This window comes from Oncorhynchus nerka, linkage group LG15 (assembly GCF_034236695.1).
Source record: "Oncorhynchus nerka isolate Pitt River linkage group LG15, Oner_Uvic_2.0, whole genome shotgun sequence".
Lineage (NCBI taxonomy): Eukaryota > Metazoa > Chordata > Actinopteri > Salmoniformes > Salmonidae > Oncorhynchus > Oncorhynchus nerka.
In genome coordinates, this window is record NC_088410.1 from 32,085,951 (window position 1) to 32,106,445 (window position 20,495).

The 20,495-nt window shown below is 41.5% G+C and overlaps 1 pseudogene; it reads right to left on the bottom strand.

Moving 5' to 3' along the window:
- Nucleotides 1–1,318: 1,318 nt before the first annotated feature.
- LOC115142430 (VPS10 domain-containing receptor SorCS1-like) overlaps nt 1,319–20,495 on the bottom strand; it is a 163,861-nt pseudogene continuing 144,684 nt past the window's right edge.

Genomic DNA, 20,495 nt, shown 5'->3' on the forward strand with positions numbered 1-20,495 from the left:
CTACAACATATTGACTTTGGGTGGGATGAATAGTTATGCACGCTCAAGTTTTCTGTTTGTTGGTCTTATTTCACAATAAAAGTGGTAGGCATGTTGTGTAAATCAAATGATACAAACCCCCAGAAAATCTATAATAATTCCAGGTTGTAAGGCAACAAAATAGGAAAAATGCCAAAGGGGTGAATACTTTCACAAGGCACTGTAGGTATCATGTTCCTTGGGTGAAGAACCATTGAAATCAAAGCACACTAGAAATGCAATCACATGATTAACTTAAAAGTGTTTGATGCCATTCTCTCCCTCTCTTCGCTGGCTAATATTGGCATTGCAAGTTGAACGTCATCATCGCATGTTTTTCTTCAACAGTGTTAAACGCCTTTCTCTGTGTCTGTGTGTCTCTGCTTTAGTCTAATAATACCAGCCCTATATAGGCAGTAGGGCTACACTGTGCTGTGTTGTGTGCTCTAGCTGCTGGTTCTCTGGGGACACTTGCAGTCCATTTCCTTGAGATGTCAGGATCAGCAGTAGGGAGCGCTGGGCTTAGCCCCCTGTTGGCATTGATCTTTGGTTAATCTCCCCTCTGTCTCCCAGGGCACCGGCCCTGGTCTGACTTTGAACGATTAAAGAGTCCCTCAAGTCAGTCTGATGCAGCATTACCATGCATCACTAATGGCCCCGGACGTTGGTCTCCGTCTCTCTTTCCATTGTTCTTTCTCCATTCTGCTCTCTCTCTCTCCCTCCCTCCATATCTCTATCCCAGTCTCTTCTCCATCGGTCTCTTCTAATGCTCAATCATCTCCTTTCGGCTTCTTTCACTCCCTCTCTCTGTCACCCTCTCCATCGCTCACTCTCTTTCTCCATCTCTCTCCCATTAACCCTTTGTTGGGGACACAGGGTTCTGTATTACTGTCAGAATTATCACCACTCTTGCGTTATGTTGCCTCAGATCCCCTACAGGACAGGAAGCGTGATGAGGATTTCATAGCGAAGTCATTGTGATAAAAGATAGGCTATATTGAGTGCTTTATGCATGGCAAGGTTGGTGCTATTACTTAAAGTTGACATATTATCAAGTATACCATTACTGGAATCACTTATCTACTACACCTACTGTATGCATATGAGAAAATACATTTGTCATTGTATTTACCAAGTATGGATGTAAAGGTAAATGCAACATTTGTCAATGTATTTGTCATGCATGCCTGGATAAGAATATACCAACACATTTGATTCGATTTTCTTTATAGGTTGAATATAACTTCCTCAAATACATAGTATTTTTTTAAACAAATATTGTAAGAAAATGAAAACACTGTTAACATCAACTTTTTAATTTAATAAATATGATTGTAAATGCATAAAACAATTACACACAGCACATTTAAAGGTCAAAACAAAAAATATTGTACACCTAAACTTTTGTATTTTTATATAAAAGCTTTACAGTAATAAAACTCTGTCTACAAAAATAATCTCACGAACTCTATGGGGGAAGAGAGCGAAGTTATAGCTTAGGGATGAACAAAATCAAGTCCTCAGGAAGTGTCTCTGCTGGCTTCCTTTTAATGCCTTCTCACAGCTGGATAATGTCCTAAAATGGACACCATACTGCTGGTTTCACTGGTAGATATCAGACCTTGTTTGAGATGTTAAACAAGGTTTTACGGTGTCCATATTAGAACTGCTTTAGAAACAAGACATTCAGGCTGTTGAGAACTGGACATGCCCGTTTCTTAGTCTAGCTAGTCTGTCATTCGTATACAGCCCAGCCCACACCTTGGGTTCCTGTCCTGTGACATCATAGTATGTTATAACATCACAAAATGTCTGAACATCCCGACCCAGAGTTTCCCTATCACTTGCCAGCAGAGCTTCCAGGAAGTTCCACCTGTCCGCCTCCATTTGTGAACCTGAAGGATTCAAAGGCAGAAGGTGCTTAACTTGAGCCAGTGTGGGCCGGTGGATTCGTTCTCAGCTAAATATTGCCTAAGGGGTGGTTCTGAGAGCTCCGCCATTGTTCTGTTGGTCAAAATACTTATATGGAGCACGAAAGCTTGTTATTTGAAGACTTATGTTAAAGAGACCATTCACTCAGAAAAGTCTCTTAAATCCTTTAATGTGATAATCAGGAGTAAATATAGGGTCATATTGCTAGAGTTTCCTGCTGCTCTGATGGAGTTCTATATTCTGTAGTTCAACCAGACATTTGTTAAAACATTAGCCAAAAGCTGTTACAATGTCATAGTTTTTGATACACATAAAATAGCAACTTTATAGTATTCTTTGAGAGGAAATACCTATGTTCTTGTCGATTTGAAAGTAAAAAATAAAAACAGAAGATGAAATTAGGTTTGTTATTTAAAAAAGTACTAGCATGCAGCCTCAAATATACATGTTTAAACCAGAGGATGGGCCCTTTTTCATAATGAAAAAAGAAGCTTTGCCATGAACTAACTCATTGTTACATTGCTATGTGAAAAGACCTCTTATTTAAGATCAAAGACATGAACATTGTCCTGTTTCTTTCTCGATTTACACTACCAGTCAAAAGTTTGGACACCCCTACACATTCAAGGGTTTTTCTTTATTTTTACTATTTTCTACATTGTAGAATAATAGTGTAGACATCAAAGCTTTGAAATAACACATGGAATCATGTGGTAACCAAAAAAAAGTGTTACTCAAAATATATTATATATTTGAGATTCTTCAAAGTAGCCACCCTTTGCCTTGATGGCAGCTTTGAACACTCTTGGCATTCTCTCAACCAGATTCATGAGGTAGTCACCTGGAATTAATTTCAATTAACAGGTGTGCCTTGTTAAAAGTTTATTTGTAGAATTTGATTTCCTTTTTTATTTTCCGAGTTTGAGCCAATCAGTTGTGTTGTGACAAGGTAGGGGTGGTATACAGAAGATAGCCTATTTGGTAAAAGACAAAGTCCATATTATGGCAAGAACAACTCAAATAAGCAAAGAGAAACAACAGTCCATTATTTCTGTAAGACATGAAAGTCAGTCAAGGTGGAACAGTTCCAGAACTTTGAAAGTTTCTTCCAAGTGCAGTCGCAAAAACCATCAAGCACTATGATGAAACTGGCTCTCATGAGGACCGCCACAGGAAAGGAAGACCCAGAGTTACTTCTGCTGCAGAGGATAAGTTTGTTAGAGTTACCAGTCTCAGAAATTGCAGCCCAAATAAATGCTTCAGAGTTCAAGTAGCAGACACATCTCAACATCGACTGTTCAGAGGAGACTGTGTGAATCAGGCCTTCATGGTTGAATTGCTGCAAAGAAACCACTGCTAAAGAACACCAATAAGAAGAAGAGACTTGCTTGAGCGAAGAGATATGAGCAATGGACATTAGACTGGTGGAAATCAGTTCTTTGGTCTGATTAATCCAAATTTGAGATGTTTTGTTCCAACCGTCATGTCTTTCTGAGACGCAGAGTAGGTGAACGGATGATCTCCGCATGTGTGGTTCCCACCGTGAAGCATGGAGGAGGTGGTGTGATGGTGCTTTGCTGGTGACACTCTGTCTGTGATTTATTTAGAATTCAAGGCATACTTAACCAACATGGCTACCACAGCATTCTGCAGCGATACACCATCCAATCTGGTTTGTGCTTAGTGGGACTATCATTTGTTTTTCAACAGGACAATGACCCAAAACACAACTCCAGGCTGTGTAAGGGCTATTTGACCAAGAAAGAGAGTGATTCAGTGCCTCATCAGATGACCTGGCCTCCATAATCACTCAACCTCAACCCAATTGAGATGGTTTGGAATGACTTGGACCGCAGACTGAAGGAAAAACATTCCAGGTGAAGCTGGTTGAGAGAATGCCAAGAGAGTACAAAGCTGTCATCAAGGCAGAGGATGGCTACTTTGAAGAATCTTAATTATAAAATACATTTTGATTCGTTTAACACTTTTTTGGTTACTACATGATTCCATGTGTTATTTCATTGTATAATAATATTGAAGACATTAATACTATGTAGAAAATAGTAAAAAATTAAGAAAAACCCTTGAATGAGTAGGTGTGTCCAAACTTGACTGGTACTGTACATTCTAGGTTGTGTGTTGGTGGGTGGGTGTTCATGTGTGTGTATACAATATGTATGCAACATAGTTCAAGTCACTTGCGATATTTTAGCATCACTGTCCAGCTACAGTAGAATAATGGTTATGTGAAGATTCCAGAAATATAACCATTTCCCCTCCATAATTGTCTTTATGGAATGACAAGGACAGTAAGGGTCTTCTGAAATGCCATAACCATCAACCAAACAATCACGTCTGTCAGAACAACACTTCGGGGTTCGACTGCGTCTAACCCTGCTTCTCAAAACAAGTTAACCATCCATGTACCCTACCATCTGCGCTCTACTTCCTTTGGTTCTTGAAAGCGGGTATAATACGCTACAGAGATGGAGAACACAGGGCCGAGACTGGGGGACATTAGCCTAAATGTGTCACCAACCTTAACCAGCATTGAGCTTGACTGGCTGCATTAACTAAATTCCTGACTAGACTTGCAGTTCTGTTCTTCCTATTTCAATGCCCTGGTGTGTCTTGCCCTAAAAGGCAGTCCACTCTTTTTTTCGCTCTGAATGCTCCACTTGATATTTCATTTTAAAGCAGCTGTTTTTCATTTTAACTTTCGCAACCTCCAAATTGGGACGTCAGTTAACTTCGGGAAAAAAAGTTACTTTGAGAGGATATTGACCGATTTTGATGCCCCCCAAATAACTGCCCTTTGCCCAGTTCTCCTCTATGAAATCAAGTGTAACTAATGCATGGTGTCAGAGGGAACTGAAAACATAATGCATCTACATTGGCTTCTCTTGAAGTCCCTATCATGGTAGCAGGCTAGCACCACGGTTCTCAGGCCAAGCTAATACATTGGGGGAAAAAACAAAGTGTCCTACAGCTAGTGTTTCTCGTTAAATATAGCTCGTAGTGTAGAGATTAACAGCAAAGTTCAATAAAATCACCAAATCAAGAGTGACTACCAAACCCTGTATCTGTCTTCGAATTATTACATTGTAAGCAAAAACAAAACATTTTAGTACAAAAGAGTATTGTGCCATAATCAGCTTTTCGTGAGACAGTGAACAGAACGGAAACAAAATGGTTGTATTAATAATTGATATAGTTTTTCAGTTTGCAATTTGTTATTAAAATACACATATATCACAGACATTCATGATTTACAAAATAAATGTGATATACTTTAAAGGATATTCTTATGAATAAATAGTGTACCACCTCTGTTAGCAACACACAGTAGCGAAAAAGGATGTAAGACACTTACAGTAAGCTAACCGAAAGAGTTGTTTTTTAGGCTTTTTTTTCTTTAGATCATGCTGGCTTTCCATTTGTAGTTATGTACTTGACTTTGTATAAATACATTTCATCAAAAAAGATTTTTTTATTGGATAGACTTATATTACGTATAAAAAAAACAACAACCTGTATACAGTTTCTTCTGGTTTTCACAGAGCACAGTAAGTGTCAGCAAAGTCAGTAAAGTCCAACATGCACAGGTATAAAGCTCAAAACCATTGTGTCCGCTCAAATGATTCAAAAAGTCCATGACACTGAATGGAGTTGCTGTTTTCGGAGTTGTCCAGAGTTCTTAAATGTTGATGTACGTGGGGAGTTCCGTTGAGAACTTGACATGTGCGTGAGGTTTGATGCATCCTTTAAATGAGAAGATGATGGGAGACAGAGACACGAGGAGAGACGTCAGAAGACATTCCAGTCAGTATGAGTTAAGTCACATTTCTCCACAATGAATGAGGCTCTTGCTTACTTATTTTCCACTATAATTTTCTGGAATTTTTTTCTCATTTTGTCTGTCATAGTTGAAGTGTACCTATGATGAAAATTACAGGCCTCTCTCAACTTTTTAAGTGGGAGAACTTGCACAATTGGTGGCTGACTAAATACTTTTTTGCCCCACTGTACATGTTTTAAAAAAAAAAAAAAGTGGCGTATTCATTTACCGATGGGCCTTGTGTTCAACTCTGTGTCCATAAGCTCCGGAGAAGTCACCAGCTCCATCGGAGTGTTCGGGGACACCAGGGTGCTTTCCGTCGGACTTACTGGACTCGGGATCATTTCTTGTTCTTTTTCGTTCTGCATCTGCGCATAGACGTTGAGGCCTGGGATCTTCCTTGAGGAAAGATTTACAATGAGACGGGGGATAAAGAAATTTGCCAAACTAATAAAATGGGAGAGGGATTGCCTGCCTCGGGGACCAAATAATTCTGATGCTCCTCTTTTGCAACCCAATAGTGTGTAGCCGCACCCAGGAGATATACCCAGTTGACTTAAATGCTTTGTTTCGATGCCTTCCGGCATGTCTAATTTTGTATATATTTGTATGTAAAATAGGATTATACTGTATGCTTGTGGAAGGCAGAGGAGTTGTAGTCGTTGTTTGTGTGTGTCTGTAAGTTGCTGTTCGTATGTGTATGTTTGTATTTGATGCAAAAAAAAGGGAACACAAAAATACAATATTATAAAAAAAGGCAATTAGACATTCTACTGTATAAACACATTTATGCGTTGTTTCGCTTTCGCTCTTTCTCTCCCTCTTCTGTTTCCCTCTATAGATCTCGTCTCATTGACCCCTACTGCCCTTTCACACAGAACTGTACCATGGTGGACGGAAATAATTTCACATTTCAGAAAGGTCAACTAGCAAAGCTCAAAGGGCTAAATATTGATAATGCCTGAAGGCTGACTGGCATTTCATTTGCGGACAGAGAAAATGCCTCGACAAAAGGATTCTAAGAAAGTTGAAAGAGATAAGCCATTTCTCCCTTGAAACTGAAAGTTTTCACACAGACGTTTGATAGACAGTATTTTTGTTAAATGCCAAAATGTCTAGACACTCAGTAACTCCCATTTGGTTAGTAATTTTCCCCAATTTCCTATCTGATGTATAACCATAAATATACTGTAGCTCACAATTGGGGTCAGAAGTGGGATTAGACCCTAGTCGAACAATGATATCAGAGATCACTCCTCAGTGTCCTAGCCAATTCAAAATGTTTCGTCAACACTCAGGAACTTTCCCACTTGGTTAGCAACATTCTCCCAATGTCCTAGCAACTTACAACCAGATATGGGTTATAGAGATCATCTCTACAGTATATCATGAGCACTGTACCTTTTGAATTTGTAGACGACAAATATCGCCAAACCCAGAACCACAACCGACAGCAGCATCAGCATGGCCGAGCCGCTGTGGTTCTCACTCGTGTCCACTAGGGGCGCTGTAGAGGTGGGAGACAAGAGTCACACAGTACAGTATACATTGAATTCCAAACAGTTTCCATAGAGAAGAAGTCAACATGAAAAGTGACACCTACTAATTAATAAAATACAAAAAATAACAATAAAATAACAATAAAAAAATATAAAATTGTATTGTGATTATGTTTTTGATACGGTAGGTATTTATTGACTTCTCTTACTCTTTATCTTATAAGCCCCTAGGACAGTAGCAGCATCCCCAAAAGGAAGAGGCACACATACTTGTAACGATGCTCACTCTCTGAATGTCTCTGTGTAGCTACATGATGGGAGCCAATCAGACAACAGGGTTGGGGTGGTGTTAGTCGCTGGGCAGGAAATAGACCTCCTGGGCCTGTATTCACAAAGCGTCTTAGTGTAGGAGTGCTGATCTAGAATCAGGTCCTTCCTTTCCATATAATCTTATTTGTTATGATCTAAAATGCAAAACGGATCCTAGATCAGAAGTTCTACTCTGAGACGCTTTTTGAATACGGGGCCCTGGCTCTTCTATCTAGAACTATCTCTATCCATCTATATAGTCATTTAAAAGACCCAGTTATCCACAATACCCGAGCAAACACAAACAAAATGTAGGTATTTGTATTAGAAGAGATGCAGACACTTACCTGCTGACAAATGTGCAGTGTATACTGTGACCTGGACCCCAGGCCGAAGGGTGAACTGGACCAGGTTTTGGTTGAGGGCGCTAAGCAAGATTTCAGAGAGCTAGAGAGGGAGAGACAAACAACAACAAAAACATTCCTTTAAAATATATGGCGCATCGATTTACATAATAATTAGAATATTAAGATTTCTAAATCAACTTATTGGAGCTTTTTATATCAAAGATCCGTGAGAGTAAATGTACATTTAGCGTCATATCCAGAGCGATTTACAGGAGCAATTAGGGTTAATTGCCTTGCTCACGGGTCCTGTCACCGACAACGATGAGACAGCCTATAGGGAGGAGGTCAGAGACCTGGCAGTGGGGTGCCAGGACAACTACCAATCCCTCAATGTTTTAAAAATGGTTTATTTAACCAGGTAGGCTAGTTGAGAACAAGTTCTCATTTACAACTGCGACCTGGCCAAGATAAAGCAAAGCAGTGCGACCCTTACAACAGAGTTACACATGAAACAAGCGTACAGTCAATAACACAATAGAAAAAAAGAAAGTCTATCTACAGTGTGTGCAAATGGCATGCGGAGGTAAGGCAATAAATAAGCCATTGTAGCAAAGTAATTACAATTTAGCAGAATTAACACTGGAGTGACAGATGTGCAGATGATGAATGTGCAAGTAGAAATACTGCAGTGCAAAAGAGCAGAAAAGTAAATAAAAATATGGGGATGAGGTAGGTAGATTGGATGGGCTATTTACAGATGGGCTATGTACAGCTGCAGCGATCGGTTAGCTGCTCAGATAGCTGATGTTTAAAGTTAGTGAGGGAAATATATTGCTCATATATTTGTGAGCAAGACAAAGGAGCTGATCATGGACAACAGGAAAAGGCCAGGCCGAACAGGCCCCCGTTAACATCGACGGGGCTGTAGTGGAGCAGGTCGAGAGTTTCAAGTTCCTTGGTGTCCACATCACCAGCGAACTATCATGGTCCAAACACACCAAGACAGGGCACGACAAAACCTTTTCCCCCTCAGGAGACTGAAAAGATCCTCAAAAAGTTCTATAGCTGCTATATAGCTAATTGTCGCAGTAGAGGACCTTGTGCATTTCAGGTAAAATAACAACTCAATGTTTATATCCCAGGACAAATTAGCTAGCAACAGCAAGCTAGCTAAATAGGACAAATTAGCTAGCAAGTGCAAGCAACTAGCTAAATTGCCATACATGTTTAATGCTTTTCGACCTGTCCCCAAATTAATGTCATTGGTTCAGAGTTTGTTTCAATATTTTAACCTGCGTGTCGTGGTTGCATTTGGTGTAGGGGGACAAAAAAGATTTATGCACGATGGCGCACGCGCGCAGCCGGTTTGGGTTCCGTGTAAGACCAAAAGGCTCCTTAACAGCTCCACCCCCAAGCCATAAGACCGCTGAACAATTAATCAAATGGCCACCCAGACTATTTACATTGACCCCCCCCCCCCCAATTTGTTTTTACATGTACAAATTACCTTAGACTAACCCACTCATTATTGTTATTTTGTGTTACTTTTAGTATTTTTTACTTTAGTTTATTTGGTAAATACTTTCTTAACTCTTTCTTGAACTACATTCACTGTTGGTTAAGGGCTTGTAAGTAAGGATTTCACGGTAAGGTCTACACTTTTTGTATTCGGCGCACATGACTGATTAACAGATGTTCACTTAGTCGGATCGGGGATTCAAACCAGCAACCTTTCGGTTACTGTCCCAACGCTCTTGACCGCTAGTCAATAGATCAACACTAAATCAAATCCAACTGTATCTAAACTGCATAAAATCATCTCAATACACTTCACCGTACAGTATAAAAGAGACAGAATATAAGACATCATTAAATAGTACGCCTACTCTAGTCATATTATTGGTTAGTTTCAGAATGAGTTTCTTCTCATGCATACCATGCTGAGGCAGAACTTTCCACCACATACTTACTGATACCCACAACCAATGACTCGCTGATACTATCCCCCCCCCCCCGGTTCACCGCACGCTCCCTCCACCCAGAAACCCATTTAAAGAGAAATATCTATGGATGAATCCGTGCCGGTTCTCACCACTTCAATACATAATGCAGGGCCTATTTGATGAAAAACCTTGCTTTTACACCGGGTATTTTAGAGCGACAAGTAACCTTCTGCACATAGAACGTGCAGTTTGGACATAAATCAGACATATCACCCTGACCTTGAGGCTACAGCTGGAATACGGTGTTCCATTTCATGATGCTTCCAATTTAGCCCGGACATAGTCCCCTGAACTGTACCGTCCATATGATATCAAATCGCACAAACGATGAGTTGTACTATTATACATCTAAACTGTAACACATTATGTCAGATATGTCATTTAACAAAGTTGTATCCTTTTCACGTTGCATTCAGGCCAAAGACTAAAAACAGAGAATCTGTACGCAGGTCATGCATAGAACGACCCTGGCCAAACAAATTCCCTTTTCCCTGCGGAATCCATCTTATTTCTTTGCTAGGCTTCATTAAATTTTATCTGCCTCATTTACCAAATGAATTGTGATACGAGTAGTTTCTCCCAGTCCTTCACATTGCTTCCAGCTTTTAGATTTCCTACCAAGTTTAAAATTAGACTCCAGCTATGAATAATTACTTTTTCCTCACTCTGTATCGGGCTCACTAAATCTATTATACAATCTAATAAGCACAACCGCACATTACACTTTCAAGATGCAAACCTTGAATAAAGATGTATTGCTGCGGCCTGAGTGGTTCTATTCTACTCACATCTTTTTAATGATCATCCATGATCTATTATATGGGCCGTGGAGCTAATTCAGTCCATCTTGATACCTGCTGCTGATTCAGAATCAGCAGAGACACCATCTTTGTCAGGATTTATTCCTGTGAAAGACTGCAACCCCCGCCCTCTCACATAGAGATGACTCGGGGAATTCTACAGTAAAGTTGTCCGCAGAGATGGCTTTTAAAAGCTTGTCACACTTATTGATGAGGCTAGTTGATTTCTGCAGAGTGTGTGTGTGTGTGTGTGTGTGTGTGTGTGTGTGTGTGTGTGTGTGTGTGTGTGTGTGTGTGTGTGTGTGTGTGTGTGTGTGTGTGTGTGTGTGTGTGTGTGTGTGTGTAAGCCCATGTGGACAATGGCATGTTGGCATCTACTGGCATCTACAAATTGGCATCTACTGGAGAAAATATGAAGCCTTATAAGCCATACAAATACGTTGCAATTCTGTTTTCAGACCATGTAGCAGTATAGACCAACACAGCTATGTATTAGTGAGGAATGTTAGAAAAATGAATATTTCTAAGCCTACTCATGTTTAGTTCAGTGGAGACGTCTAAATTATGCCAAATGGAATAACAAGGAAATCAACAGATGGCGAACATGTTGGTGCAAGAAAACAAGTGCTTAGCCGTCAAACCCAAACATCCAACAAGCAGAGTAATATCCCCCTAAAATATAGCTCCAAATGCCATTCAGTGATAAGTGTTTGTCAAATGAACGCATAAAAAGTATGCTACTACTCCCACTCAAACATCTGGCATGAATCAATACAGGAACGTAATGTATTCAATTTTATGATTTACTTTTATGGTAGTTGTCAGATACCCATTTTGCTAATAGTTAACTGACAGGTAACACTGACCGATATGTTTTTTGAACCTGTCACAAGCATTGAATAAACCTTTATATCATGCATTTTGAATAAGGCTAAGGCCTATAATATGTTATGTCTATGTTTCAACTCACACAAAATGCCTGTTCTTTAATCAATTATACCTGGTCTAAATGAGCTGAGTTCTTCTCTGGCTTGCCCTCTGTTAACTCTTTGTCTGGCAGGAGGAAAAACTCTGCAGCCGTGGGCAACCCTGGTAGGACGGTGACAAGGAGCAGCTCCGGGCTCACCCCTGTGGCCTAGAGAAAGATGAGGAGGAGGGAGAGAAAGAAGAGAGAGATGAGAAGGGGTAGAGGGGTAGGATGAGGAGTTGGGAGAGGAAGTGGAAAAGAGGAAGCGGGAGATGGAGGGGGAGACGAGGATGATGGAAGAAAAGGGAGATGGAGAGCAGGAAGATGAAGAGGGAGGAAGGAGATGGAGAAGAGGGAGATGGAGAGGAGGAAGAAGAGGGAGATGGAGAGGAGGAAGAAGAGGGAGATGGAGAGGAGGAAGAAGAGGGAGATGGAGAGGAGGAAGAAGAGGGAGATGGAAAGGAGGAAGAAGAGGGAGATGGAGAGGAGGAAGATGAAGAGGAAGATGGAGAGGAGGAAAGGGAAAAAGAACAAAGAGGACCAGAATGGATTGCTTTTCATGTCACTAAGCACATCAATGTGGAAAGCAGTGGTATCGAAAAATAGGAATTGTCTGTATGATCATAATTAGTGTGACTGTGATACTCACTGTGATGCATTATTACTAACATCAATGAGACTTAGATCTGAAATGATCATACTACTCAGGTCCTGAGCTGTTTGTATCAAATATGGTATGATTTCCGTTCTCAAATATACCGAATAGTATGAGCAATTCAATACATTTTGTGAATACGACAATGTCTATCCAACATGTCATATGTGGATTTGAAGTACATTATACAGTTGAAGTCAGAAGTTTACATACACTTAGGTTGGAGTCATTAAAACTCATTTTTCAACCACTCCACATGTTTCTTGTTAATTAGCAAACTATCGTTTTGGCAAGTCAGTAAGGACATCTACTTTGTGCATGACAAGTGATTTTTCCAACAATTGTTTACAGACAGATTATTTCACTTATAATTCACATTCTTAAAATCAAATGGTGATCCTAACTGACATAAGACAGGGCATTTTTACTATGATTAAATGTCAGGAATTGTGAAAAACTGAGTGGCTAAGGTGTATGTAAACTTCCGACTTCAACTGTATATACAAAAGTATGTGGGCACCCCTTCAAATGAGTGGATTAGGCTATTTCAGCCACACTTGTTGCTGACAGGTGTATAAAATTAAGCACACAGCCATGCAATCTCCATAAACAAGGGCCTTTCTGAAGAACTCAGTGAATTTCAACGTGGCACCATCATAGGATCCCACCTTTCCTACAAGATGTATTTGTATTTATATGGCCTCCACAAACACGACCCTGAACTCACAGGCGACCAGCAATTCCATAGTTCAATGTGACAGGGAAGGCAGTGCAACAGCAATTTACAACGTACTTGAAGTCATTTCCCCTTGCCAGTTATCATAAAACGTGGATTCATCTCAGTCACAACCTGAGGTCACAGGGAATGTATTGTAAAGTGGGCCACAGACTAAATACACTGAACCAAAATATAAACGCCAAAGTGTTGATAAACAAAGCGTTTCATGAGCTGAAAAAAAATTAATAAAATAAAAAATATATATATTTTTTTTTCTCCATATGCACAAAAAGCTTATTTCTCTCAAATGTTGTGCACAAATTTGTTTACATCCCCATCAGTGCTCCTTTCCAGAATAACCCATCCACCTGACAGGTGTGCAACTGGCATGCTGACTGCAGGAAAGTCCACCAGAGCTGTTGCCAGATCATTTTCATATCTCTACCACAAGCTGCCTCCATTAGAGATTTTGGCAGTACGTCCAACTGGCCTCACCTAGACCGCATGTAACCACTCCAGCCCAGGACCTCCACATCTGGCTTCTTTACCTGCACCTGCGGGATCGTTTGAGGGGGGGTTGTGATTGGCTGGGCCTGGCTCCTAAGTGGGTGGGCCTATGCCCTCCCAGCCCCACCATTGGCTGTGCCGCTGCCCAGTCGTGTGAAATCCATAGAATAGGGTGTAATGAATTTATTTAAATTGACTGATATCCTTATATGAACTGTAACTCAGTAAAATCATTGAAATTGTTGCATTTATATTTCTGCTTGGTATATACTCTCTGTGTGTGTGTGTGTGTGTGTGTGTGTGTGTGTGTGTGTGTGTGTGTGTGTGTGTGTGTACACATGTAATATACAGTTAGATTCAAGGACCACTCACTTTGACCATGGAGTTCTTGATGACTCTGCTGACGTCCAGTCTCCATTCGGCCACATCGGGGTTGTGGTCATCCAGGTTAGATGAGAAGGCTAGTAGATGTGACCTGAAATATTCTGCACAGAGAAACAACTACGATGATCAGCTGATGGCGATGCTTTTCTATTTCTGTCCTACTGTCTGAATTAATGAGTGGTAAACAATTACTTTTAACTACTTCTTTTAGCTACTTTAAAATCATATTTACTAGCCAACCTCCAGTACATTAAAATCTACAAAGTCAACTAGAAACCAACCTCTGGAAGTATACATGGCTGTCTGGCTGTTTACAATACAAAACTAACAACAAAAAAACCAGCTCATTGCTCACCGTGGACAGCGATGGTTTTCCGGTCCTGCAGGATGGAATTCCCAGCGGACACCTGCACAGTGACAGTGTTGACGCCTTCCCGGGAGAACGTGCACGCCACGCTCCCTTCCAGGGTGATTATCGGCTGCAAAGAGAAAGAGAGAGAGAAAAAGAGAGAGAAAGAGAGAGAGAAAGAGAGCGAGCGAGAAAAGGGAAGAGAGGGAAAGAAGAGCGAGAGAGCAAGGGAGTTCCCATGGGAGGCCCTTATCAACCTTGTTAACATCTCACACAGGCACTATTTACACTACAGAGGTGTCAGCCGGGAGGCAGGCAGGCAGCCACAGACATAAACACAACCCACATCGCCCCCCAAGGAACCATGATCGCAGCTGTGCTACATAGAACTGTCCGGGGAGAGTTCCATGAGACACCAGCAGTTCTCTCTGTCGTTACTTGGATCTCCATTTGTTCTTGAAATGGCTCCGACATGCTAATTCTGGATCATTTCCTCACGTACTAGAATAGCTAGCAGCTGCATTAGTAGCTAAACTCATTGCCCAACCAAACAAAACAAATTCTGAATTAAGTCAGACAAATACTGCTCTAATTTGTAAATCTGGCACAAATCTTTCTTCACGTCACTTTATCTTACAGTGTGAAGGATGAGCACACACTAAAACTACAAGCCCCAGCAGTATTGAAGTATATCATCTTACCTCAGTGTTATTTCCGAACCACCAGATGTAGGTGACTGTTCCCACTTGGCTAGGCCACAGCACAGCAGTGAGGTTGACTTCCTTACTCTTCACCGCCACAAAGGGAGCGGAGAGATGGATATACTCCAGCTGACCTACTCAGTCACAAAAAATACACGACAGTGAACCCACTGAGACTGACTCCACAATGTTTTGGGGCCTCTTATGAAATGGATGAAATTGCATTCAAAATGATCTGCCCTAAAAATTCATCACAGTGAACTGACTGAATCGACAAAGTAAGTTTGTAGCCCCTTATGATATGAAATGAAGGCACAAAAATGACATATTACAGTGAACCAATTGACCAACCAGTTTTGTGGCCTCTAATTAAATGAAGGTAAGCAGAAAACTTCAGAGTATCCGTCTATGGGCCCCTTGTGAACTGAAGGCACATAACAACAACAACAACAACAACAAGTGAGCTGCATTCAGAGGATCTGGTCCATTCTGGGACGTTGTGGACGCCATCTGTGTGTTATTTTTTATCCCTGGCACTCCTGAGGCCTGGTCGTTCCCATTTGCAACGGCTGGCACATCAAGACGGACAGACTGCAAGGTCCCACAGCTCCCTGATCAATACGTCAACTACGTTACATCTGCCACCCACGAAACCACCAGGGGTGGTCAGCCCCATCATCACAGAGAAGACGGGAATGACTTGCATGTTAGAGTTAGAGTGGGGGTACCCTGAAGGGGCATTATATAGAGAAAATGGCTTCGGTTTGACTGGAATTGTAATGGATTTAGGCTCCCTTAATCTCCACTGATGTCGGACCATGACATGCATATGACACAAACAGAAAACAAACATAACGTTCTATGCCAGTGTTTCCTAACCCTGGTCCTCCAGTACCCCGCCAACAGTACACATTTTTATTGTAACCTTGAACAAGCACACCTGATTCAACTTGTCAACTAATCACTAAGCCCTCAATGAGTTGAATGAGGTGTGCTTGTTCAAGACTACAATACAAATGTGTACTGTTGGCGGGGTACTCGAGGACCAGGGCTGGGAAACACTGTTCTACGCAAGTAAAAGTCTGCAAAGGAACAATTTTGTGTGTCAGAATTGCATGACTACCTCACTCATATGTCTGTACATTACGGGCTACACTGACTTGAGGTAAGATACGGTAAGAGAAAAACTACACTCACATGTTAAAGGTCGAAGACCAAACATGAAGTATGGCGGTTGAAGACCATGACTTGGTGAACCCACAGTGAGAGAGACAGACTCACATGTGACGTGGAGGTACAGCACCACGCTCTCCGACCCCAGCCTGTTCTCTCCTGTAGCGGACACACGGTAGATCCCCACAGCCTTGTAGACGTGCTTGACCCCATCCTCTATGGAGCTCACGTTGGAGTAGGTCAGAGCGTGACCGTCCCGAAGTCCACCATGATGCTCGTCCTGGCTCCGTCGCCCTATACAGGAGGTGACGGTCATCAGATTGAAGAAAGAAAACGGTATTCTTACACTAGCTACTGTAGGTATGTTTGAAATAACATTTCCACGAACATGTCATTTTCTAACACTTTATATGAAGATGTAAAGGCATAGTAATATAATAGAGAGTATTGTGTTGCTATTACAGAAGTGGAGAGTTGACATACATTTTACAATAATGAGTTAAAGTCAGCGCCCGGTCTGAATGAACAGGAAGCCAGTTACTGTATTGCTCCTTAGGGGGAAAAAACCACTCACCTCTTCAAGAAACACCAGGAAGGTGACATTGGTGCCCAGCGTAGCTGTCAGCTTTCCCTCACTGGTGACGAGGTGCAGGCCTTTGGGGGCCTGGGTAGGACAGTGCTGCCTCCTGGCCGTGTACTCTGCTATGACTCCCGCTGTGCAGTTATTGGACACCACCTTCCTGTAGCTGAATGCACACAGGTCACAACCGCGGTTAGAAGCTTTGCTGATGGATACATGAGCATCGAGAAGGACGACCTTAGCAGGTTAGCAGGTTGGCTATTGAGAATACATTCTCTTACAAAAATGTCCTGTCATTTGAAATACCCTTATTCCAAGTGTACCTTTGCAGTCAGTTTGAATTAAATAGTGAATGAGTGTACATACAGATGTAGGAACTTAATTTGAGCCAGAAAACAACCTTTTACTGCAGTGGGTTAAATCAGGGTCACACTGTGTGATTCTTGGTAGTCTTAAACAAATCTACTTTGAAAAAAAAGAGTAAACAACTCACACATATGGTTATGGGGAAAATCTGCTTACCCAGTGCTGTTGATGAAAGTAGTCCCTGTGGTACAGCTTCTAGACATGGACGATGGGAGGAACCAAAAGGCGGGGGTGCACTTGCCATCACTCCGCCTCTCGTAGCCATAGTCACTGTAATATTTGGATCATACCAAAATAAAAACAGTCGAGTGAAATGATACACAGTCAACTGTTATAAGTGATTCAATTCCTGACTCATGCTGGTGACCCTGGAGTGAAAATAATTGAAGAATTTCACAGGCACTTATTGATTTTACAGAAATTCTGTAATAATATTATTGTATTTTTAGTTTTTCAAACCCAGCCAAAGTAGTTTATGCTACAATAATAGCATTAACACAGTCAAGTGAAATTCTACAAAGTTTGTTTTGATACATTTGATTTATGTGACAGAGGAATTGTCTTTGAGGGTTTGGGGTGGGACTCTGCACTGGGGCCTGAAAACACATCTGAAACAAAACTAATTTGACAAAAACCCTATTTTATTTTTAAAAACATCTTGTTTGTTTGTCCTATCATTAAAAGGCAACGTTGACAGCACGCGCGTCCTCAAAATGATAGGAACAAATTGGCCCAATTAGGCAGACATGCACAGAGATGCAGAAGTGTTGTGATAGTTAATGAACACTATTAAGCCCGGTGATTAATCGTCTCTTATTAAAACTCATTCCAAGTTCACCGCCTCACTCAAGGGGCCCACGGATTTGGGAATTAACAAAAGCAACATTAATAATACTGATAGATAATTAAAAGAAATGGATTGTGAAGTTTGTAGCAAATAATGCTTTGGAAATGCGTCGTTGATGAACAGAGTCACTGGCAAAAGCTGAAAACCACAAAAGCAGTGACAGTTGGTTTCTTAAAAGTATGGTGACATTCAAGGAGAAACACACACACACACACACACACTTCCCTATCCCACTCCCTATCCCCCATGCAAACTTGGATCCTGTCAAACCCTCTCTCTCTCTCTCTCTCTCTCTCTCTCTCTCTCTCTCTCTCTCTCTCTCTCTCTCTCTCTCTCTCTCTCTCTCTCTCTCTCTCTCTCTCTCTCTCTCTGCGCTTTTTCCTTCATTCTTCGACACACACACAGCTTGGAGTGGTGCAGTTGACTGCATTCCACTTAGCCGGAGCAGCCTCCAAGAGAATCCAGAAGCTGTGTTTCCTCTGCAATTCTAATCTGGAGTGAGCTTCACCATGACGGTGATCCCTTATCTTTTCATCCTTCACTTCCAGGCTTCTTTTTTTCCCTCCTCCACTCCATATGCCAGTGGTATATTGATAGGGCGGCTTAGGCAGAAGTTGTAACGCTAGACGTGTTTGTGGTCGAGTAGTGTGTTGCAGTCTCTCCTCAAGTACCATCGGCCAGTTCCGGTTAGTTGATCTATTGCAGTACAATTCCATTCAAGTAAACCGTTAACTTGTGTGATGTTTACTATGTGTATTGTGTGCCAGTTTACTTACATTGTATTTACACTGTACCTACTTATGCGTAATTTAGGGGTACTTAATGTGAAGCGGGACCCATCTGTCTACTCACCACTCAAAGTCGGCCTCTGTGCAGTCGCAGGGCGCCGAGGTCATCGTGACCGAGTATGTCTTACCCATAACGCACCTGGCTATGGGCTTCAACTTCCTGTAGATTCTTTTCACTCCCATGATGCACGGCTCGCCCTGTGGATATATTTTCAGAATTTAACATTTATTTTTCAGAATTTAACATTTATTTTGGAGAAAAGGGGTTGCTTTTCTTACATTTCACCCCGTCGCCATACATATTTTACTGCAGTGCGGTGAACCATGCCTGTGTCATACTGTGTGTACTGGTTTTCCCTTTACATGGGCTTATTTTGCATCGCTGCCAGCTGAGGCTCATGTTGTGTGGTGTGCTAGCGGTAAGCGATGCTAAACTTAAAACACTTCTCTCTCTCATGTATCCTAGACCCAAGATGTTACAGCTCGCTTGACTTAGTTTCGGAAAAACATGTAGATTTTTCGTTTTGGTATGTAGGGCTGTGCTGGATGAATCAAAATGTTTTTGTTTTTTTAAGGGTAAAACAGTAGTTCTGCCATTGTCTCTCGTAGAGTCAGGTAGTTTAACAGGAGGCTAGAGGAGTGTACCCTTCAGAAGCAGAGTTGGTGTCTCTCTTTCCCTCTCTCTCTCTCTCTCTCGTTTCAAATAGGGATACCTACGTAGATTACATACATATGAATTTGGACTATGACAGCAAATACACTGAATGTGGAGTCAGGTGGTTTAATAGGAGGCTAGAGGAGTCTACCCCTCAGAAGCAGAGTTGGTGTCTCTCTCTTTCCCTCTCGCTCTCTCGTTTCAAATAGGGATACCTACGTAGATTACATACATATGAATTTGGACTATGACAGCAAATACACTGAATGTGGAGTCAGGTGGTTTAACAGGAGGCTAGAGGAGTGTACCCCTCAAAAGCAGAGTTAGTTCTCTCTCTCAACGTGATAACACAAATGGCCTGATTGTGGCTTTAAGAACCAATCTGCTATTTCAACACCTTACCCTGACACAGACTGTTGCTTTAAAAAATAAAAAACTGTTCCCAATCTGTTCTTCAGTGTTTACCTCTATAATTGAATTGGACTGTTGTCCACTTCCATGGCTATATGTTTTGATCGTTAGGGCCAGCCCAATCATATTGCTGTCTGAGTCAATTACGGTAGTTCGGTCAGAATAAAGAAGCACTCTTCGTCTCATCCTTATGTTTGGCTCTGGGTCTGTCTAGGCTTGAGGTAGAGCATTCGCTCTGGCTCAAACCCATGCAGTGTTTTATAAGGAGAGTTGTAGGGACACACATACATCAGCAAGAATTAGAGGGACTATGCCTAAGTGCTTTTGGGCCTGAGGGAGCTGTCCAGCGCACAGCCCGGCAGCTGTCCAGCGCACACTCAAGAGCTCAACGCAAAGCAGAGGGTGGAGGTAAGGGAGTGATCAAGCAAGTACACTGCATGCCAAAACTGTTTTTCATTCTATCAAGGGTTTCGGGCTATCTAGACCTCTGTCAAGTAAATGATAAGAGATGGAGGTTTGTGGGAATGGCCCCAGAACACACATAGTAGCAGTAGGGGCAGCATGTAGCCTAGCGGTTAAGAGCGCTGAGCCAGTAACCGAGAGGTCGAAAAAAAATCTACCTGGATAAGAGTCAAAGGTTAAAGATGC